At 45.3% G+C, this 24,146-nt stretch overlaps 2 long non-coding RNA genes and 1 other non-coding gene across 3 annotated transcripts; 2 read left to right on the plus strand and 1 right to left on the minus strand.

Annotated features, from left to right (window-relative positions):
- Nucleotides 1-288: 288 nt before the first annotated feature.
- Nucleotides 289-14,625, minus strand: LOC119130484. Its single transcript, XR_005099443.1, has 3 exons — nucleotides 14,452-14,625; nucleotides 10,689-10,695; nucleotides 289-300 (listed from the first exon to the last, which is right to left on the minus strand). It is a non-coding gene; the product is annotated as an uncharacterized LOC119130484 (long non-coding RNA).
- Nucleotides 2,898-15,104, plus strand: LOC119130471. Its single transcript, XR_005099432.1, has 4 exons — nucleotides 2,898-2,977; nucleotides 5,420-5,426; nucleotides 7,373-7,376; nucleotides 15,095-15,104. It is a non-coding gene; the product is annotated as an uncharacterized LOC119130471 (long non-coding RNA).
- LOC119130879 lies at nucleotides 14,353-14,462 on the plus strand. The gene has a single exon (XR_005099551.1). It is a non-coding gene; the product is annotated as a U5 spliceosomal RNA (small nuclear RNA).
- Nucleotides 15,105-24,146: the final 9,042 nt, after the last annotated feature.

The following is a 24,146-nucleotide window of genomic DNA, read 5'->3' on the forward strand; positions in this document are numbered from 1 at the left end:
TGGACTGCTTCCACAACTAGCGTAGTTGTAGTTTCTTGTAGTTTTTTGCAGTTTCTTTTCAATCATTCTCTCATCGTTTATCACAAGAATCTTAGCAATTCGAATGAAAATCAAAATGTATGTTTTATTTTACTCAATTGTATGATTTAGAGCATCCATATGTAGTAAAGTGTTGTATTACTACATATGATTTCATCTTCATTTAATTTGACACACCTTTCAAAATGCTTCTCAGTGTCCCAGTTCACACATGCTTTGCGTGTGTAACTGGTTGTCTCAACCCGTGTTCCACATCCTAATCTTTTCTCCCTCAAGGTGTCAAACCAATCAAGATAAAAAGATAAAAACCAACAAAATAACCGCCAGTAAATTAATATAATAGTCAATTGTTGTTGTTTCTTAACTTTAACTAACTCAATCACTCTCTTATTCTGAAATGTAAAAACTTGTGTAGTCTTGACACAACCAATCGACTATTTCTTCCAAATTTAGTTTTGAAATGTTGTTATTTAATAATTTTGCTTCATCCAATTCCAGAAAGCAAGTTCTTTCCATCTCTCAAATTTTGTTTCATCAGGGCTAGGCATTAATGCATTGTGGACCAGTTTCTGCCCACAAAAAATTGCTCGCCTTTCTTTTCTTCTTATTTTCACAAAATTGCTTTTGTTTTGCGGTGCAAATCAGATAGACTACAGTCTAGCAAATTCTTTTGTGCACCTACATTAGCCAATTTTAACACATAACACTGACAGCACACAGACAACACAAAAACAGCAGCCACAGCTCACAAACAATACCAACAAACAACGCTGCGCCAACATCATCCTCTGTTTTGACGTTTTTGGTTATACTTTTTTCTCATCAGTGTCTATTATCCTTCATGCAAATATTGTCACATCTTCCTTAAGCATCACCCTGTTACAAATATTCAAACATACTCTGAGAAACTCACACTTTCCCTGCTTCGCCCGCAGCCATAGCACCCCTCGTGCGAGGGGGGGGGCGCAGCATCAATGTTGATTGGTCACAGGCTGGCCATTTCCTGCAACAACCATGATGCCGGCCCACCGCCCACACGAGCATAGCAAAGGCCCACGTGCACAGCCCCGCCCCGAGACTACGCGCGAACGCAGGCACGCTTATCAGTCTCGCCTTCTCAAAGGGCAGGCCAACTTTGCTGTTGCCCCCTTCATCATGTTCACATTCGACATCTTTCACTGTCTTCTACACAACATTTGCTGTCTCTTATTCTCATCCTATCAAACCACCGTTCTAGTCACTTTCTGCCACACACGTCTTATTCTCTCTACTTCCACACACTGCTCATCTTAGTTTCTCCAACCAACTTAAACACATCATCGTCTACTTCTCAATTTCCCTATTATCGCTCAACAGCCTCCTGAACATTCTCCATTACTGATTTCTTCCATAGGACCCACATCGCACTCACACTCATACACACAACATTCATGAGGATCCTCTGCGCGCACACGCACACACACCAACACAAAAGGATGACGCACAACATACGTATAAGACCACATAGATCCCACTAAGAACAACTTTTTGCTCGTCTTACTTGTCAGATTTATTCTTTATTTTACTTTTAGAAGCTATTTGTAATTCTTTTCCATTTATTTAGCCAATTTTAACTTCAGTGTTTCTTTATCTTACTTTATCCTTTTAACACAAATATCTCCTGTATATTTAAGCTAATTTCTCTTTAATTTTGGCAGCCAGGTTCCCACTTCATTACATGGAAACCTGATTTGATTTGGTTTTGGCCTAGCCATAACTGTCTTTGTTAATTTGTGCAGTCACGTGCCATGTGACCGTTTTCTCCGCAATTCCAGCATTCTATTGGAGGTTGCACAACTCCTCTTCCTCGGCCTCTAAAGCCTCCTCTGTTAGACATTGCTCGCCCTCTCTGGCCTTTCTGTCCTCTGCCTGCATTTTGGTAAAAAGTGTCACTATCCTGGTCTACCAGAAAAGTGTCTTTTGTAGCTTTCATTCGTTTTCGTTTTTGTTTGTCTATTACTACTTTTTCCGCATGGAGGGCATGATTTATGTATTCCTCCAAAGTTCCGGTGTTCATGCCTATATAATGTTTGATCACCCAGCCTTGTATTGCTGGTCTGGACCCTGCGTGGATGGCATTTTTTAATTGCTGTTGATAAGCACCTTGAGGCGCATTATCTTCCACCAGTCCACTGTGTGTTTTAAACACTTTTGTCATTCGCACTCGATACTCATCAAAGGTTTCATTATCATTTTGCTTTGTTCTCCCTATTTCTGTATAATTTGCTCTGATTTCCTTTGACCAATCCATTTCTAGCGGGCTTTTCTGCCTAGTGGCTCTGTCCATCAACCCATAAGGAGGAGGTGATTCCTCAATTTTGTGTGTGTCATGTATTTGCGGATACAACTTCGCTATGATCTTTAGTTTTGAATTTGTAGCATGTGTTTTCTCTTCCCGCTCTTGTACTTCTTCTAGTTCTCCCTCAAATTTATATTTTTTAACCCATTTATCGAAATCTTTTTTTTTTTTTTTTTTTTTTTTTTTAAGTCGGTCGGGATCCTGCCTTTCAATTATTTTCCAATCTTTGCATTTTAGTTCATGTCGGGGTAGGGACTTTCGCTTACTATTTAAGTTTCCCATGGTTTATTTTTCTAAATTTTGGAGTTGGTAGTTTGAATGGCACCTACAGTGTCCTAAAACCAACTTTATTCACAGGACAGTGGTTAAAAGTTCGATGTGTGGTAAGTCTCCTTTCACCTCCCCGAAGGGAGCGGAGAGTTCTTGCCTCTGCCCCCACACAAAGCCACTGTTTACAATCCTGTGTGTTTATATAGAGGAGCGCTCAAATGAGATCACTCTCAGTCAAACCGTACACAAACACAAACACACCACGCGCGTTTTTTTTTTTTTTAGGAATAACAGAGGAGTCCGCCCCTCCCACTGCGGAATTTAACTAACGTACAAGTTAGGGGGCTCCACAACGCCCCCGCGGAATTTAACTGCTCCTATTGCACTTGATAGGGTCTAGAATTCTCAAGGTCTTTAAGTGACGTCTTGTCACTGCTCGTTTTAAGTGACCTCGTCACCGCTCATTCATTAGGTGACCTCTTGTCACCGCTCAACCATTTCTTTTTAGTAGAATTAATATTCCTACTCACGGTCTGCTGATTCTCCTCCTCGGATAGCCTCGTCAACCCTCCCGGTGTCCAGCCGGACTGATCGAGACAGTCCCGTCAAAGGGCTTTTGTTTACCTCGGCCGAGGATTTTCGCCTGTGTCGAAGAGTCCGCTGGAACCGTTCAAGGTGTGTCGAGGTCCCGGAACGAGCCCCCAATTTCTGTCAGGTTTAAATCGCTGACTGAACAACTATTAAGAGAAGAGCATCAGCAAACAAATCACAAGTGAGACAGAATATCAAGTCTTTTCTCGCGAGGAGTGCAGTACAGATAGTTTACAACAATCTCACAACACTCAATATCTGTGTACACTCCCGCTCTTTTTATTTGGATTTGCCCTACCCACAATTGTGAGGCAAAAGCCCCTAAAGGAAGGGGGGGGAGCACGTGGGCTTTGCCTCGTAAGCAAAATAATAAGAACGTGAGAAAAAGGAGTTTGAGTTGAGAAGAGAAAGTCCTTGAGCTCTAGCAAGGGAGGTTTTACGACCTTGAGTAGGATGAGACAAGCTAGGTTATTAATTACTGGATACGCACAAACATAATCTAACGATCAAGATAGCTTGGAAAACCCAGGCTTTGATGGTCACTTGTAGGTTCATCTGAAGTGCAAGACAGCAATGAGGCATGTTGTCTAACAAAGCGGTCTTTGTTAAGAAGGAACTGTCTCGGTAGATGTCTTCTTTTTGCTGAGTTATCAGCTGCGTCCTGTCTGACCTCTCTCCTGGCCCAGCCGTACCTTTTCTCTTCTGTGGTACATCATAAAAACAGCAAGGCCAAACAGCAAGCATATATTGCAGTAATATTGCGGTAAAGCATTGATTAGAGAACGCATGATAACATATATATACATTTTTCTAACACAACCCTACCTGCGACCCCAGGGTACGGCGGCGAAAGTCGCTTAGCAAACGGGGTGGAGCAGCATGAACACTGGTCCTCGTCTCCTGCCATCAACCTGTTTGACGACGCATGCGCGCGTTACCCTGAAAACGGTATGGACTTGCCACGCTTATCTGCCGCTGACATTGCTCACATGCTCAATCCGGAGCCAGAGGTCATGGTACCCGGTGATTTTGCTTTTAGTCCCTTTCGTGGCTGGTGGTGGAAGATTACATACGTGTGAAACTAATGGTAGCTCATCTTTTGTACGATGCATTAATTAAACATGCAAAAATGACGTAGGACGGGTGTACCCTTGACGACCTTAGCCAGTTGCATCACACATGCTTGTTTATTAAGGATCGCTGCTTTTATTTCTATGCAAATTATGAAACAGTGACGGCTGAGTTGTGCAATGTAACTTCCTCCACACTTTATCGACCATGCTTTTCTATTTTAGGACATCTGCCTCTCTTAAAAACATCCGCATGCCACGAGAGTTTTCTAAACAAACGCAAACATGGAGCGAACGAAAGAGTCAGCTGTGTGGAGGTACTTTAAACTGAACACGCCAACTAGCTTGACGGCAGTTTGTAATGTCTGCAAAGCTAATGTTGCCAGGGGTGGTGGTAGTACTACCAGTTATAGTACTAGTACTAAGCGGAGCTTGTTTTCAGGGAGCACTTCTCATTGCTGCTTAAATGAGCATTTCAACAGGTCATGAGTGATGTGGAACGGCACCTAATGTTTACATGTTTACTATTTATTTTAATATTTGGTTACTGTGTGCTTGATCACCCTTTCTATATTTGCCCAGTGCAGTTTCAGCTGCAACATTTGTATTTTTTTTTTAAGAAGTTTGTATCCTAATTTACTTGAATTTAAATGCTAATACACTTTATTGCTGCTGTTGCACAATTTTTGTTGCAAATAAATAGTTCATTGCATTAATCTGCTTTATCTTGTTACATTTTGTCTTAGGAATGAACTGTGTAGTCATGCCTGATGCCATTGCCTTTAGTCTTTTCTGTTCCACATGTAGAGGTATGTAGCTTGTTAAGTCAACCATAATATCGGATCGGTATCGGGTATCGACCGATACGCAAACTCACGGCATCGGTATCGGTATCGAAACTGAAAAAGTCGGATCGGTGCATCTCTAGGGAGAGATGTCTTGAAAAGCTCTATTATAATGCTAAAAATCCAGCTAGTTTTGGGGGAGAGGCACGCTTACACAAAGCAGCGACTGTTAGCTGTAAAAACACTAATATTAAAAAAGTGAAGGAGTTTCTGTCAGATAGAGATGCTTATACTTTACACAAACCAGCCAGAATAACTTTTCCTAGAAATAATGTTTTTGTTCGAGGTCCTATGAGACAATTTCAAGCAGATTTGAATACGGGAAAGTTATTCTCATTCTGCATTTTAGATCAAAATAATAAAAATAATGGTGACGTCAACCACGCATCCCGACCTGTATCGTTTTGTCGATTATTACGAAACACAAGTAGGGGGGTCATTTCTGGGGTTCCAAGGAAGCCCCGTTCAATACGGGCGCGGTCTGGGCTCTATTTTTGCAAAACTGTTCCGCTTCGTGGTGCCGATGTTCAAAAACGGCTTTAACTTGGCGAAGCCACACCTTCAAGCCGCTGCTAAAAACATAGCAACGGATGTAGCAGGGCGGGTCATAGAGAGGATTCACCGGAAACCCGAAAACACTCAAGAAGGTTCTGGACTTGCAGCTTTATCACGCCGAGGGCTGCACCCTGGTGGGCGGAGAAAAAGGAGCGTTAAAAGAAAAAGGCGCTCGGCCGATCTCAGATCAGTTGTCAAGAAAAGGCGGAGGAGACGGAGGACAGATATTTTCTCTTAAAATGGCCCTTCTACATTTTAAAAGTCAAGAGGCGATGCTATCAAGTTTGGATTTGTTTTGTCCTCCAACAACAACCACATAAAATCATTATTGCAGTAAAAATAGCCACAGCAACAAGCACAGACATGATGAGGCCTTTCCAGCTTCCGAACATTTTCATCCAATCAGACCAAATATCGATGCGTACGCCTGAATGATCTTTCATCTTTTTGTTCAGTGTCCTTAGTCCTTCCAACGCCCTGGTCAGTCGGCCCCCTGGTGCCGTGTTGTTTGGGATGAAAGTACAACATGCATCACCAAACATTCCACACACACCATGTTCCTTAGCCAATAGCATGTCCAACGCAATTCTAATTTGGAACGCCATCAACGACGTCGCAGCCAATTGTTCATGAACTGCTGCAAATGATTCAGCTGTATAGTTACCCAGCCGTTAGACATTGTAATGAACGTAATTAATACGGTCTACATTTTTATTGGGGGTGATCCATAGGAAAATACTTTCGAATCCTGAGGACACTTGATTAACGAGTTTATACTTATCTGGCACACCCCGGGGCACTCCTATAGCGTCAATATATGTCGGATCGTTGTCGCTCAACCATGGGGGCAAAACGTCTCTTTTGGCTCTTCAGGAGCCCCACCATTGGGGACTTCAGGTTCCAATTGAGATTCTGTATTTCAATGGGGACAACCACCACAGGCATTATCAAAGACACGAGGGCACAGATACCTGATGCATTCTTCGGCAAGCGATCATATAATTTGTTGTCACCACACCACAACCAGATGTCTGCACGAGAGAGAGGAGAGGTTATATTCAGTGACATATTTAATTTGCACCATGTGGGATCTATTGTCCCAATACTTATGCCGGTTCCCTTTAACTTTAAACATGTCATATTTTGTTGAGTCACATGGCTATCAAAAATGGGCTTTCTTTTTTCCAAGCCTACGACTGGGAAAATATCATCATAAATCAAACAGTTACCACTGGTACTGGACTGGGTCAACACCTGTAAGATACAAGCTGATTCTACTGCAGCTGGAACGACTTTTAACACTACTCTTGCTTTGAGACAGACCACACAATCTTCATCAGTAGTATTAGCAGCTTGTTCCGCCATCAAAAGCCAATTATTGTTTATAGCGGTGACTCCCGTGGTGATCCTAAACCAATCATCTGTGCTCCTGACTGCTTTCGCGAGGATTCGAGGGTCTGTCGAGGGACTCAAGGATACTTCTTGTTTGGCATCCTCACCTTGACATAGGAACACCTGCCAATACGGGTATCCATACATATACATTGACGTCATGATGGCGCCGCGGATGGCAGCCACGGTGAGTCGCTCTCTGTTTATTTGTCTTATTTCGTGTGTTTTCTGTGTCCTCTGCTGTCCATCCCGGATCACTTTTACTAGAGAAGCGCTGTTAAACATCGGACAGTCTTCTTCTGGTATTTTCTCTCCTGTTCTCTTCGATTCAGACTGTTTGTCGGAGATTCTAGCCGGAGCGGCGGTGCTGTACAAGCTAGCACGACGACGGCGGCGCGGAAAACGAGCGGGAGCACTCGTAAGGCTGAGGCAGAGAGGGTTCCGTTCTGCCCTACCGTCAATTCATCTGGCGAATGTCCGCTCCCTGGCGAACAAGATGGACGAACTGCTGCTCCTCACTTCAAGGAACACGGACTTCAGCAGATCCGCCGCGCTGTGCTTTGTGGAAACGTGGCTCAGCGAACGAACGCCCCACCACGCCGTGGAGCTAGCGGGCTTCAGGCTAACGCGAGCAGATCGCAGCGCGGAGCTCTCCGGAAAATCAAAGGGAGGTGGTCTCTGTTTCTACATTAATGAACGTTGGTGTACTGATGTCACGGTGTTGAAAGAGTTTTGCAGCCCTCTCCTAGAAACACTTTTCATAAACTGCCGGCCGTTCTATTCACCACGGGAGTTCTCCTCGATCGTCATGGCGGCTGTTTACATCCCACCACACGCACGTGCGAGTGAAGCCACGCAGATGCTGGCTGACCAGGTAACAGACATGGAGAAACTTCTACCAAACTCACTAATCATTGTTCTGGGTGATCTTAACAGGGCGAACCTCGCACACGAACTCCCCAGATACAAACAGCACGTAACGTGTCCCACCAGAGGGGCACAGACTCTGGACCACTGCTACACCGTGATCAAGGATGCATACCACTCTGCGGCTCGTGCAGCTTTAGGACTCTCGGACCACTGTCTAGTTCATCTGATCCCGGCCTACAGGCAGAAACTAAAAACTTCTAAGCCTGTGGTGAGGACTGTGAGGAAGTGGACAGTGGAGTCAAGGCAGGACCTCCAAGCCTGCTTTGACTGCACCGATTGGGGAGCTTTCGAAGCTGCAACTTCAGACTTGCATGAACTCACTGACACTGTCACATCATACATCAGTTTTTGTGAGGATCTGTGTGTGCAGACTAAGACCTTCTGCACGTACAACAACGACAAACCTTGGTTTACACCGAACCTCAGGAGGTTGCGCAAAGTCAAGGAGGAGGCCTTCAGGAGCGGCGACCGCGACCTGTTCAGGCAGACCAGAAACACACTGAACCGAGAGGTCAGGAAAGCCAAGAGGTGTTACGGGGAGAACCTGAAGAGACACCTCTCTGCCAATCCTGATCCCTCAACAGTGTGGAAAGGTCTGCAGAGCATCACGGGCTACAAGAAACGAACCCCCCGTCCTGTGGAGAGCCCAAGGCTTGCTAACCAGCTGAATAAGTTCTACTGCAGGTTTGATCGGTCCTCCCACACAACGGGACTTCCTGCAGCACAATCTACATACTCACCTCTCCCCACAACTGCTCTGTCCACACCTCTATCATCGTTGTCACCCACTCTCTCTCTTGCAGAGGCTGCGCCCGCACTCCAGGTCCGCGAGGAGGAAGTGCGCCAGATGTTCCGGAGACAAAAGACCAGGAAGGCACCGGGCCCAGACGGCGTGTCACCTTCCTGCTTGAAAGTCTGCGCTGAACAGCTGGCGCCCACCTTTGCACGGATCTTCAACCGTTCTCTGGAGCTGTGTGAGGTGCCCTCGTGCTTCAAGAGCTCCACCATCGTTCCAGTGGCCAAGAAGCCCGCCATCACAGGTTTGAATGACTATAGACCCGTCGCACTGACATCTGTGGTCATGAAATCTTTCGAGAGGTTAGTGCTGAACCACCTGAAGGAGGTCACGGGCCCCCTGCTTGACCCCCTCCAGTTTGCCTACCGGGCAAACAGGTCAGTGGATGATGCGGTCAACATGGGACTGCACTACATCCTGCACCACCTGGACACTCCAGGAACGTACGCCAGGATCCTGTTCGTGGACTTCAGCTCGGCGTTCAACACCATCGCTCCTGACATCCTCCAACAGAAGCTCATCCAGCTTGCGGTGCCTGCCCCCACCTGTCAGTGGATCACCAGCTTCCTGACCAACAGGAGACAGCGTGTGAGGCTGGGGGGCATCACATCTGACACCCGGACCACCAATACTGGAGCCCCTCAGGGGTGCGTCCTCTCCCCACTGCTCTTCTCTCTCTACACCAACGATTTCTCCTCAGATGACTCTCCTGTGAAGCTCCTGAAGTATGCAGACGACACCACTCTCATCGGACTGATCCAGGACGGTGATGAGACTGCGTACAGACAGGAGGTGGAGCGGCTGGTCCACTGGTGCAACCAAAACCATCTGGAGCTGAACCCGCTCAAGACCGTGGAGATGACAGTGGATTTCAGGCGAGACCCTTCACCACTTTTACCCCTCACTATCCGCAGTAATACTATTCTCTCCACAGACACCTTCAAGTTCCTGGGAACCACAATCTCTCGGGACCTGAAATGGACCGGCCACATAGACTCTGTCCGGAAGAAGGCCCAGCAGAGGCTGTACTTCCTGAGACAGCTCAAGAAGTTCAACCTGCCGCGAGAGCTTCTGAAGACCTTCTACACTGCCATCATCCAGTCTGTCCTCTGCACCTCCATCACTGTCTGGTTTGGATCAGCCTCCAAACAAGACAAGCACAGACTGCAACGGACAATCAGGACTGCAGAAAAGATCATTGGAATCAACCTCCCTTCTATCCAAGACTTGTACCTGTCCAGGACCAGGAAACGTGCAAGGAACATCTCTACAGACCCTTCTCACCCAGGTTGCAGTCTGTTTGAACTACTCCCCTCCGGACGGCGTTATAGAGCTCGGTACGCCAAAACCAGCAGACACCGAGACAGCTTCTTCCCCCAGGCTGTTGCTCTGATGAACTCACACCACTCATAGAGTCTCAGAGGCATTACTGTGCAATAACATCCTGCTCTTCACACCTTTTGAATTTGTCTACACTGTTTTTGCCATTATTCACATGTCCTGAGTGTTGTTAGTCACCTATATGTTGAACAGAGGGTGTGTTTTACCGAAGTCAAATTCCTTGTTTGGCACGCTCAAACATGGCGAATAAAAACTCTTGAATCTTGAATCTTGAATCTACGTATATGTTTAACTGGAACATACCAGCACCCTATTGTGCGGCTTCCTAAATGTAAATCGTGTGAAGTATTAACCCACAGGGACCACGCAGGAGGTCTTCCACAGTACTGGGACCTTGTTCAGGCTCAGGTTGAACAGGTACCTGACCACACCACTCAGCTGGTCCGCACAGTCCCTGAGCAGTCTCGGCCAGATGCCGTCTGGGCCCGGGGTCTTCCCTGCTTTGATCTTTCTGAGGTGACTCCTCACCTGGAGATCTGTAAAGGAGAGGGGCATGTCGGAAGACCGGGGTGATGGAGTGGAGACAGAAGAGTGACGCCGGGGGGGGTGAGAGGGGGTTGGTGAGCTGGCGGGGGGGCTGGAGTGTCGAATGTGGCAGAATGAGATGCGGAGCGAGGTGAAGGGGTGAGGGGGAGGCGGAATCAAATCTGTTGAAGAACAGATTGAATTCATGCACCCAGTCCTTGTCCCCATAAGCTGGTTTCCGATCAGCCCTTTTACCATGGCCCGAGATGGACTGCAGACCCCTCCAATGTCAGTTTACAGTTCAACAAAAACCAAAAGAAAAAATGCCAAGTTTTCTCTGTTGCAGATGTTTTGGTGTGTTGATCACTAAAACAATGTTAAACTGAGGAGGCCTGAAAGCACTGCTTTAACAATTCAGGAATATACGTACGTTTTGTGTGCCAAATCTTCATTACAGCCAAGAGCAGAATCCTGATTAAAGGTACAAAAATACAGGCAATGACTCTGTGTGTCCACTGGTTCTTCTCTGCACGTTTGCATTAGCAGGGACACTACAGTTGTGCCCATCGGCAAAAGGCAGCCCCCAACTACCACATGAGTAGCCGACAGGCCTGTTCTAAAACTGCTCACCGATGAGGACATATTATTTTCAAGGAATGTTCTCGAAGTAATCGTTAAACAAAAAACACATGATGGTGGTACTTGGAGATCACTGTTTATATATACACACACAAATATATATATTGAGTCTCGGGAGACAAATATACCGCAAACAATGGGGGCCGCAGTGGGCCGGGGGCCACATGCTCCAATTGGGGGCTGCAGGGGCCACAGGCTCGATTTCAACAGTTTTGTTAAAAAAATATTCCTGCTTGGTGGGCTACCAAGATGAATATAATACAGTCAAGCCTCGGTTTTTGACCACAATCCGTTCCAGAAGGCGGTTTGCGAAGCGAATCGGTCAAATTCCATTAACGGAGGAGTCAGCCAAGTACACTACATTCATAACGCCCTTCGGACGGTTCCACTTTAACCGCCTTCCATTTGGCATCGCTTCTGCGCCCGAACATTTCCAGTGCAGCATGGTGGACATCACAGAGGGGCTCAACGGTGTGGTTTGTCACATCGATGATCTGTTGGTGTGGGGGCGGGACCAGGAAGAGCATGACACTCGACTTAATGCCGTGCTACAAAGACTGGAAAAAGCAGGCATCACACTGAATGTGGACAAGTGTGAAATCTCCAAGAGCGATGTAGTCTTCCTGGGCCATATCATCACAGCCGCAGGCATCCGCCCTGACCCAAGAAAGACAGAGGCCATCACAGACATGACAGAGCCCACACATGTGAGTGAATTAAGGAGTTTTCTCGGCATGGTCAACCAGCTGGGAAGGTTTATTCCCCAGCTAGCTGAAAAAGATAAACTGCTCCGTGACGTCTTCTCAAAGAAAAACTGCTGGGTCTGGGACGTGGACCAGGCAGCAGCGTTTGAAGACCTAAGGAAAGCTCTGTCCTCTCCTCCGGTGTTGGCTATGTATGACCCGGGCAGAGACACCAAAGTATCTGCTGATGGATCATCGTATGGGTTGGGGGGCGTAATTCTCCAGAAATGAGGGGAAGGATGGAAGCCTGTGGCTTACGCATCACGGTCACTCACTCCAACTGAGCAACGATACGCACAGGTGGAGAAGGAGGGTCTGGGCCTCACATGGGCCTCACATGGAACTCACATGGGCCTGTGAACGGTTTTGGGATTTCCTCATCGGAAAGGAGTTTTGCCTGGAGACCGACCATAAACCCCTTCTCAGCCTGCTCGGAGCCCAAGCACTGGATCTTTTGCCACAGAGAATCCAGGGTTTCAGGATGAGGCTGATGCGCTATTCATACTCCATCGTGCACGTACCAGGAAAGTCGCTTTGGACAGCAGACACACTTTCACGTGCACCTGTAAAATCACGCATGTCCACTGATGACCAGGAGCTGATGGAGAGCACAAACATATTTGTGGACTGTGTCACTGAGAGTCTACCTGTCAGCTCATCATATACAGAAAACCTGAAAGAGCAATTGAAAGCCGACAGTGTCTGCTCGCGTGTCATGACCATGTGCATGGAAGGATGGCCAGCATAAGCAAAACAGAAACCAGCGCTGAAAAACTACTGGCCGGAGCGAGCTACATTAACAGTGAAAGATGGCTTACTGCTAAAGGACACACGACTGGTAATACCTTCTGCAATGAGGAACGACGTGCTATTCAAATTACACGAAGGACACTTAGGTGTCGTGAAATGTAAAGCACGTGCACGTCAATCTGTGTGGTGGCTGGGACTCAGCCAGCAAGTGAACGAAATGGTACTGAACTGCAGGACATGCATACAAGAGCGACACATCCCAAAAGAGTCACTCATGCCATCAGGGTGCCCTGAAAGACCTTGGCAAAAGTTAGGAACAGACCTTTCTACACAAGAGGCAGAATAATCCTCTAAGGTCTGACGAGACAAAGGCAGTCTACCCTATGAGCTCTGGAAAAAGGGAGGTGGTATTATCGTATGTTGAAACTATAATATTATATAGTGTGTTATTGGAGGTCTCGCATAATGTTGACAGTTGGGGGCTCTGTGGTGCGCCAGGGGCATTGTACTGCTATGTGAGACACGAGTGGGGAGAAAATAAAAAGTTGCTGAATAAAGAAGTTGCATTAGCGTTCATCTCTACTCCGTATAAACACAACAGTGGTGGACTGCGTTCACGCTCTCCCCTGGTCTTTCTGATTAAAACAAAAATCACGCGCAGTAATACGCACATGGAGTTGAGTTCTGCGGTGCTGTGACACACTGAACGCTTTTGAGCAAGTTATTAACTGTACTCTGGAACTGTGCATTTGCTTGCTAAACTGTATTAACCAAATTAGTCAATGCAGAATAATATGTAATTACCACGTTCCTGACTCGTTACATGATATGAACGTATCAAAACCTTTTTGTCGGCTGTAGGGCTGTCTTTTTGAAGAATGCGCCTGATTGTTGTTCCTCATACATCAAAAGTATGGATTTCTAGAAAGAAACTTTTACTTCCTAAAGTAAAATGACAGATTTATATTCAAATGTCAAATATCGAACCCCACCATCGCAGTGGAGGTGAATTACACTCCAAACCATGCCAGCAACGGCAAAAGACTCAATTATTTGCGACACGAGAGATATAGAGCACTTCTGAAATTTGAGCAATTATTTGAGAAATTACGATCGTATATTGTTTCCCGATTTGTGTTGAATAAATTTATGAAATCACACGTTTTCAAATAAAACACAGAGATGGGATCATTTCCCGTTCTCTCATACCAAAAGTACACGTACCAAGACATACAACTGTTTTTACCTTCAATACTCAAAATAGGTGACGCTGTTTGAAAGAATGAGTCAGTGTTCGATCAGGTACCCACAATCCTGTGCGCCAACAATGTTTAAAGTAAAAAAGACATTAATGAACACAAAATACTTGTTTAAACCTTCTATTTAGGTTGAGTCCTTCTAATTATAAAATCTATGAACGTCTATTGTTTGTATTAGAAGGAATGGTTGCTGCAATTTGAGTGTGAGACCGCCTGTGAATTTGGTGAGACCAGCAGTGGGGTGGCCCGTTTTGACTCAGATTTTCAGATCACTCGTTTCTCTTCAGATCGAATAAATCTTTCGCCTTTTACTAAAGATTTCCGTGGGGAGGAACAATAAGAGTCTATCTCTACCCATTCTCACCAACGGTTTGTTAGAATAGGCCTCTTTGGCACATGTGATTAGCTAGGTAGCTTGAGCTATGCCGTTATATCGCTGTAACCCTTCTCTTGCTTTATTATCTTTCTCTTCTCTATGACACCCTTTGCACATATGTAGAAGTCGCTCTCAGTTAAGACTACAAGGTCAGACGTTATCACACAGGCTAGGCCTGGGGTGGGCAAACTTTTTGACTTGCGGGCCGAACTGGGTTCTAAATTTGGCCGAACCAGGAGCAGATGGATGTAGTGTTTGTGTGAAGTAATATAAACGACTTGTAAAGGTCATTGCATAAAAGGTTTTGGCCTTTAGTAGGTAGTAAATCATGGATATTCAAAAAAAGTTTTTGGAAAACAAATGCATTTATTAACAGCATTAAAAAAAAAAAAATAATACACGAAAAAACTGCTATCAGTGATTCTCATAAAATACGACACTGTTATTATGAATAACAGTCTCCATCACTTCAGTGCCTGCAGGTCAGATTAATGAAAGCTGTTTATCTTATGAGATCACATCAAACGGCAAACATTCTGACCAAATATATCATCTTGAAGAATCAGTGAAAGCATACATCCAAATAAAGTAATCAAAACGGCAACACGGTGAGGGGTATCTGAAAATCAGAGCAGAGTTTTAACTCACAAACACCTGGTAACAGAGGTGAGGAAACGGGAAACACTTCCTTAAAGTAAGCCTTAAGAACTTTACAGGTTAAGATTAGTCGCAAACAAGTGGTGCATCAATGTCCTTGAGCATCCTGCATTGTTTGAAAATGAGAATGGTCACTAGTTTCAATGCCTGCTATTTGTACAAATCATATTCAAAATGCATTTTTTTACAACAAACTTGAGAGCCTCCCCTTCATTTTCAGTGGGAACAGTGTTGTTGGTCTCCCTTTTTTGCTAGTGCGTCATAGTCTGGAGTAAAATTTGTTGCGGCAATTCTTAGGAGAGATCCGAGGTGTTGGTCCGTTTACCTAGATCTGTGACGGGTTGATGTTGATGTTCATGTGGCTGAACGTCACGTCGCGTACGTCGAGCCAAATTGGCCACTCTTTTTTAAACACTCGGCACTCAGTGTCCACCTTGCTTTTCCTTGGGCGACTCATTTTAATGGAGGGATTCCAGGGGAAGGTTTGTGGGTGGCTTTAGCGTAAAACTGTATCTGAAAGCTCAGCGCGCGAATTACAAGAATGCTGTCGTCACAGCCCACGCTCTAAATTCGGCACTGATACAGAGCGCGAGTGCGCCATGTCCGTACTACTGAGTACGTACACGCACTTGTGAGTGTGCACCGAGCTTTCTGACACGGCTTCCGGTAGTAAATGCGCAGGCGAGCGGTTCCCCATCTACTGGAGAAACGCAGTCATTGCAGGCAAAATGACCAAAAAAAATGTTTAATAATACAATTTATTCAGGGTTGGCGGGTCGGATTAAACGGTCCCGTGGGCCGGATGTGGCCCGCGGGCCGTAGTTTGCCCATACCTGGGCTAGGCAGAGTCGCCTCCTTGCAGGAAGGCGGCCCAGAGTAGTATAAGAGCAGGAACCTTGGCGCTGGGAGAGGGGCCTTCTTCCGCATCTCGCAGAAAGGGCTCCACAGCTGTGTATCGATCATTCTAGCATACATTAGATAGTTAAACTGAGAAGGCTGCCTCTTGGTAATTACTGTTAGGGTAGTGCTCACTCTAACTTAATTTGCAAGAACCACACTGGAGACAAGTTAGTCGTTTCAGACACCTGCAGGCGGAGAGTTCACTCGTCGCTGTGCTTACAGCGATGGTCGAATGAAGTCTGACTCAGTCCTCATCAGGTGCATATTTATTGAGAAGAAACACAGTGGGGTTGAAAGTGGGGGTGTGGGAACAAGGGATGGGGTGAAGCCGCTCCCCTGCTGATCAAAGCATAGCAGGGGGCCTTTTACGACTTTGTGGAAACAAAGCAACTTTGATTGCTTCCTCTGCAGCCAGTCAATCAGGTGAAAAGATCTTAGCACTTTGGTCTACTACTTTTGTTAAGACAGGACAAGCTAGGTAAATTATTACAGGTTACATTCCAACATAATCATACAATGAAGATATTCTGCAAACCCTAACATATCCCTCCTGTTTTATCATATGAGTATGTCAATCCCGATCAATCAAACATAAGAAAGAAAATACAATGACAGCAATAATCTCCAGTGAAGACGAGGTATTTCCCTCAATACCCCAGTCCAAATTTTGTGTGCAACTGAAAAACCTGCGGCCAGATTAAATGCAGGAAAAGAGTTCCACGGTCCCTCTGCCTTAGGCGACCAGAATGTTATCAATAAAAAAGAAAAAAAGAAAAACACAGAAACAGTACATCATTGTACCCATCACTTGCAAGGCATTTTCGATGATCAAATCATCAAGTTTCTGTAAAATAATGCTGAGCTAAACAGCATCTACGCAATCCACGTCTCGCAGCACATCATAGTCATCACATCCGTCATCTCTGAGAAGTTGTATATGTACTTGTGCCACGGTAGAAGACACAAACCTTGTCACAGCAGACTTCAAACATGGGATAACACAGGTCGTAAACAAGCACAACAATACCAGTACAGCAAGCACAGGAGTCACAAGTTTCAACAGCAACTGCCACCAAGCGCCAGAGAATAGCCATGAAAAGAAATCCCATTGATGTGGGATGTTATCCTCCGACATGGCCTGCTGTAAATTCCTCAGTGAGTTCATGGCTTCCTTGATGTGCGTGTCGTTATCTCCTGGGATGTATGTGCAACAGGAAGTCCCAATGATGTGGCACACACCACCTTGTGCTGCCGTCAACAAGTCCAGAACCATCCTGTTTTGCAAGACCATTAGTCTAATAGCCTGGATCTCTCTATTTTGTCCATCATCGACTTGCAGTGAGAGGTTCACAAAGGATTGAAAGCGATAGTTCAGTGTCTCGATGAAGAGAGATTGTTTTCCAACTCCGATCCAAGGAAAAAGCGCATGAACAACTTTGTTTCCGACAGGCCATATTTTATGGTCGTCCGGAACATTCGCACCCCAGACAGGGTCATGGGGGTCAAAGGTTGTAATCGCCCTGCGTCGACGTCCAGAAGAGTTGTGTGCTGTCGTCAGCTGACGATGTTGTATCCTGTATTTACGGATTTCAGGCGAGACCCTTCACCACTTTTACCCCTCACTATCCGCAGTAATACTATTCTCTCCACAGACACCTTCAAGTTCCTGGGAACCACAATCTCTCGGGACCTGAAATGGACCGGCCACATCGACTCTGTCCGGAAGAAGGCCCAGCAGAGGCTGTACTTCCTGAGACAGCTCAAGAAGTTCAACCTGCCGCGAGAGCTTCTGAAGACCTTCTACACTGCCATCATCCAGTCTGTCCTCTGCACCTCCATCACTGTCTGGTTTGGATCAGCCTCCAAACAAGACAAGCACAGACTGCAACGGACAATCAGGACTGCAGAAAATATCATTGGAATCAACCTCCCATCTATCCAAGACTTGTACCTGTCCAGGACCAGGAAATGTGCAAGGAACATCTCTACAGACCCTTCTCACCCAGGTTGCAGTCTGTTTGAACTACTCCCCTCCGGACGGCGTTATAGAGCTCGGTACGCCAAAACCAGAAGACACCGAGACAGCTTCTTCCCCCAGGCTGTTGCTCTGATGAACTCACACCACTCATAGAGTCTCAGAGGCATTACTGTGCAATAACATCCTGCTCTTCACACCTTTTGAATTTGTCTACACTGTTTTTGCCATTATTCACATGTCCTGAGTGTTGTTAGTCACCTATATGTTGAACAGAGGGTGTGTTTTACCGAAGTCAAATTCCTTGTTTGGCACGCTCAAACATGGCGAATAAAAACTCTTGAATCTTGAATCTTGTAGGTGTGGTCTGTCACCCACACTGGTGCACACACTCCTGTCCAGTTGGCGGGCAGCATCGGATAAACCTTGTGACCACAAAGCCACCAGCCATTCTGTATGAAGTATGTTCCGTTTGATGGTGCAGCCATGTTGGTCGGAGAGCCCTCACCACCTGCAATGGCTCTCTTATCCTGACACTCAGTGGCGATGTCCAAAGCTCCCATCCAGTTCCCTCCTGGAGAGCAGTCTCTGTCAATGCATTTGTGGGTCTCACTTCCTTGGATGTAACATGTATAGTTCACTCCAGGTGGCCGCTCTGTGAAGGCCACCTGCGGCAATGTTCGCCCTTTAACAGTCACATTGAGATTTGTCCAGAAAAGCTGATCACAGGTACCTTCCGCAAGTCCAGGGCGGGAAGGGTCGGCATCACTGACTGTGACAGCACGGTGTTGATATCCAACTCCTCCCATGGATGCCATACATTTTGCTTCAGTGACATTCATTGCTCTGGCCTCCAAGTGAACTTGTGTAGAGGAAGGAGGGAGTTTGGAACACACATAGCAACCCTCCTGTGTGTGCGATCTCACAGTGAATTTGACGTAGCGGTACCAAGTGTTGGTTTCGTATGGGTTTCTGGGGTCCCATGACCAGTCCTCAAAGTTCTCATCGTGTGACCATCGTTTTCCACGGTCAACATTGTCACTTGGTCTGTTCAGTTGAGTCCATAGACCATAGCACGCTCCAACCACAACGCAGCAGAGGATCCATCTGGCATATGGAGCCCCGTTGCTACTAGGATGGCAGAGACACCGGGACATCCCCTCGCCTAGCGGAGTGGGGATCGTTGTTTTCTTCACCAACATTGAGACGTCCCACCCTAAACGATAGGACCCCTTTGAAGTTAGCCTTCCCCACCACTCCGAATTAGGGGTCCAGCACTCTCTGCAACTTGCAGTGGCTGAGGTGAATCCAGCTGGGCCGTTCAGCGATCTTCACTGCGGTGGGGGTAGTCAGCAGGACTTGGAATGGTCCCTCCCACCGTGGGCTGGCCCAGTTCTTTCTTTTGATGACTTTGATGTAGACCCAGTCTCCTGGCTTGATGGCGTTGTCGACCTGTGAGGATTAAAGATCAGGCGGCAGTAAATTTGCATTTGACACCTCTGTCAGTCTGAGCGTTCTGATCATGTAATCTGCCAAGGTCTGTTCTTTGTCTGCTTTTTGCACATATTGTATCATTCACCAGTCAATTTTATTGCCCTTTTGAATTGGGCAAATAAGAGTGTTTGCGAGAAGTGTTTGAGCACTTCCGAATGACTCCTCCTGACCAAAGACCATTTATGACAGAGGCTATCCCATTTATTGCCTCCTGTTTTAAAGGAGATTCTCTGATCTTGGTTACTGGAGGAATGGACCGTAAGTCCTGTAGCAGATGGTTCCTTTGCCCATCCCCTTATCAGTTAAATAATGTTGATTAGCCAGGGAAACGCATAAGCGCGTGCCCTTCCAAACAGCTACACCACTTCCTCATAGCTTCTTCAGTTACTTTTCAATCATCTTCCGATTGTTTACAGCAAAAGATTGAGAAAAAAAACCTAACTCAATGGTACAATGCCATATGTATTAGAGAATCTATATGTAGTAAAGTGTTGTACATATATATTTTTTTTTATCTTCCACTCTCTGTACAACATTCTCCCTCCTTCTGAGGCTTGGCGACGCCCATGTCTCATACCTTGACAAACTTTTTGGGAGGATGTGTTCTTTACCACATATGACTCTATCATCATTTAATTTGACTTTCTTTCCAAAACGCTTCTCAGTTTCCCAGTTCACACATCTTCTGCATGTGTTACTGGTTCTCCAGTTTTTCTTTCCTAGTTAATTAGCAATCCAAAAGCAACCTTTTTATTTCCTTTATGTATTTATTTCTTCCTTAGCATTTAACGTACTCAAAATCACTCTTTCTTCAAAGTCGCTCCACTAATTTTCGATAGTAGTGTCCAACAACGCCAACCATTCAACCTGTATTTTCCCTTCATTCAGGCAATCAGTCATCAATGCTCATTTGCATCTCACACGCAGTCTCCAAGAAGGAGTCTTTCTATCACATCGGTCCCAATTCATCCAAGCTCACCACAACATTTTCAACTCAAGGTTCCTGATAGAACAATCCACCAATCCCAAAAAAAAAAACTCAACACACAAAAAAACTGCTGGCAAATTAATCAGAAGTTTTTCTTTGTTTTTAAATTTGAAGAACCCAATCTCTCAGATTCAGCTCGCATATAGAAGTTTGTATAATCTTATAACACAACCAGTCAATTATTTCTATTAAATGTGAATGTCTTAAATTCACAATTTTGATTCTTCCAATTCCTGAAAGCATGTTCTGTCGTTTCTTACTTAACATGCACTAGTGTGGATCAGTTTCTGCTCGCAAACAGATTTCTCTCTTTTCCTCTCATTTTTATCTTTCAAAAGCGTTTCTGTTCTGCGGTGCAAATCGGATAGACCACAGTCTAGCAAATTTCTGTACACTAAAAGTTCAGCCAATTTTCATCATTTTAACACACATGCACAGCTCTCGCGCGCGTAAGGTAGATCCCAGCACCAATGATTCGTCACAGGCTGGCCATTTCCTGTGGTCGATCATGAGCTGGTCCCTCCCACGCACACGAGGACAGCACATTCTAAGTTTTATTTATCTTCTAGAAGCCAGTTGCATTCATTTACCACTTGATTTGCAAATTTTAACTTTAGTGTACATACACAATTTGATCTCTGGTCATTTGTCGTTGGGCATACAACAGCATTGTCATACTCCTTGCATGGACAGGAGCTCTAACAATCTAAAAAACGTTCTAATAATCTGACAATGACATGTCTTGCTTTCATATGGACATCTGTTATTTCTTTCTCTGTATGAGCTTGAGCGGTCAAAGGGGAGGGGGAAGCTTGTCATGCTGAAAATTTAACTCTTCCTCTGTCCCTTTGGGAACTTTGGAAGAAGATCGTCGTATCTTCATTTAGATCATTATCATCCTCATCTAGATGAAATACATCAGAACATTTGCTTTTCTCAATCGTCGCAACACAAGCAGTGTCTGCTTCCACCAAGTGTTTCCTCACCCAGTTGCCGAAGTCGGGGGGGGAAACAGTGATGAGCGCGTTTTTAAGACGTTGCTGATAAGCACTCTCAGCTGCATCATTGAATGGGGTGCCACTATGCACCCTGAATTCTTTTTCAAATCTTAAGCGAAAATCATCAGTATCTTCCCCAGGCTTCTGTTTTATTCCTGCCAAATGACCATAATTCGCTCGTCTTCGAAATATAGTTCGCACTCTTTGCACAAGATCTCTCTTTTGAAGCCTTCAACCACAGTCTAGCACAATTCAACTCTCTCTCTTTTCTTTTCTTTTTCAGTCCCTTTGTTTTCCTATCTACACTCTCCTCCAAAACATCAACCACTATCTTCCACACTTCCCTTCTACTCCATACTTTTTCTTCCACTTTGGCATGTATTGCGTACAATTAGGAAATTTACTCGCCATGTACTTCTCATCTCCTTCAAGAGCTAGGGATTTACCGGTTTTGTTTCCCATCTTAATTTGGTAGTTTAGGTTTATACAATTTTTTTATTTTTATTTTCTTTGAGGATCCTCAATGCAGGTTTAAATTGACCTTCCACCAAATTCTCTTTGCAGTCAATTTATCCTACCAGTCGCACTCTCAACCACACAAACTCCAGCGCTTTTTATTTTTAGGCCTATCCAGGATGGGTGTAAAACCCGCCCAAACAGCTTGGAAGAACGGACAAAAAAAAAAAAAAGAATCTACGCCCTTCTTCAATTAGGAAAAAGAGACTCTGTCTTTTCTTAGCCCGTTCCTTCCACTGGGACTAGAATCCCAGCTGTTTCATAGCTTGGAAAAACCAAAGCCGTATCTCATAGCCCGGACAAACCAAAGCCGTATCTCATAGCTCGGACAAACCAAAGCCGTATCAGCGCTTTTTTCTTTAACTTACTTGTCCCCTGGTTCGTTGCACTGCCGGACCCCGTCAATCCACCTCTGTCAGACGAAGGCAGACCTAAGATGCTGGCACAGCGAAGGATTTCCTTCCCAGGTCTTTCTTTACCAGGTCCTCCTAATGGACGCTGGCCCGTCGACGGTGTACAGCGTGTCGTCCTCCGTCAGCCAGATGGCGGGTATGAGGGTCCCGGGTTTCGGCACCAAAATGTTAGGGTAGTGCTCACTCTAACTTATTTTGCAAGAACCACACTGGAGACAAGTTAGTCGTTTCAGACACCTGCAGGTGGAGAGTTCACTCGTCGCTGTGCTTACAGCGATGGTCGAATGAAGTCTGACTCAGATGGGGTGAAGCCGCTTCCCTGCTGATCAAAGCATAGCAGGGGGCCTTTTACGACTTTGTGTAAACAAAGCAACTTTGATTGCTTCCTCTGCAGCTAGTCAATCAGGTGAAAAGATCTTAGCACTTTGGTCTACTACTTTTGTCAAGACAGGACAAGCTAGGTAAATTATTACAGGTTACATTCCAACATAATCATACGATGAAGATATTCTGCAAACCCTAAGAGTGTCAAACTCAAGGCCCGGGGGCCAGTTATGGCCCACCGTATCATTTTCTGTGGCCCGCGACGACAAATTGTGCATTCAATTTATGTCATACTAAAATTGCAAATTGGCGTAACTTTTAAAAATCTTCTTAAAATTATTTTTGAAATATTTGAAAAGTTTCCACTAGTCTGATTTGAAAAAACAATTATTTGTCAGTTTGTTTTGTAGCTTATACTGTATATAATATGAGGCGTTTATTTATTTGGGTTGACAGTCATAATGGCCCGTCGAGGGAAACTTTGACTACAATGTGGCCCGTGACAAAAATGAGTTTGATACCCCTGCCCTAGACCAACGAGCCTCAAAGAAAGCTCGCAGACCATGTTACATTCTGTGTAACATTGGCCTGTCAAACAGTCCACACAACGATAGACAACAGTGTTTCAAAGAAGAGCTCGTCCGGGAGTTTAACCCGGGTAATCAAAGAACCCTAGGCGAGAATCATTCCCCTGCACCAATGAGCCCCATAGTAGACCAGCTGACCCCGTTACATTTCGATTGGAAGCCCATGTGACATGGACCTGAAGACTGAATGTCAGTGATTTATGGAATAAATGGAATCTGGTTGGCCTAAGGCTCCCAATTCCCCAACTTCAAGCCCTAACGCTAACCCTAAAACCCTAACAATTACCAAACCCTAATAATTAAACCTTAACCTGCTAACCCGCCTACCATAACCCCCTCACCTTTAATCTCTAATGCTCCCCCTAAAGGTAGTGCTCTCTAAACTTGAAGGCAGGCATATGCGAACTGGACCAGCAGATGGCCCCATTTCAGAACTGTTTTAGAAACCTTTACAGACGGTTAAAATCCACATAATAGTTACGCGCGCATGTGTTCCGTGAGCGCTCGCCCCCCCCACCTTTCCTTTCTCCCGCCAAGTAGCAAATTGCCCCTCTACACAGCACAGTCCTCGTTAGTATAGTGAAGAGTATCTCCGCCTGTCATGCTGAAGAATGTGGTTCGATTCCCTGACGGGGAGTTTATTTCTTTGTGCGAAATTGAATTTAAGCAGGTTTTCGACCCATGTGCGTTAACCTGTGTTTGCAGCAGAGTTATTATATAGCTGCATTGGTTTATATCATTTCATCATAAGATGGCACCGCGGATGGCCACCTCGGTTACTCGCTCTCTCCTACTTTTCGTTATTTTCTATCTTTTTAATCTCACTTTGAATCAT

The sequence above is a fragment of the Syngnathus acus genome, chromosome 11, assembly GCF_901709675.1.
Source record: "Syngnathus acus chromosome 11, fSynAcu1.2, whole genome shotgun sequence".
Classification (NCBI taxonomy): domain Eukaryota; kingdom Metazoa; phylum Chordata; class Actinopteri; order Syngnathiformes; family Syngnathidae; genus Syngnathus; species Syngnathus acus.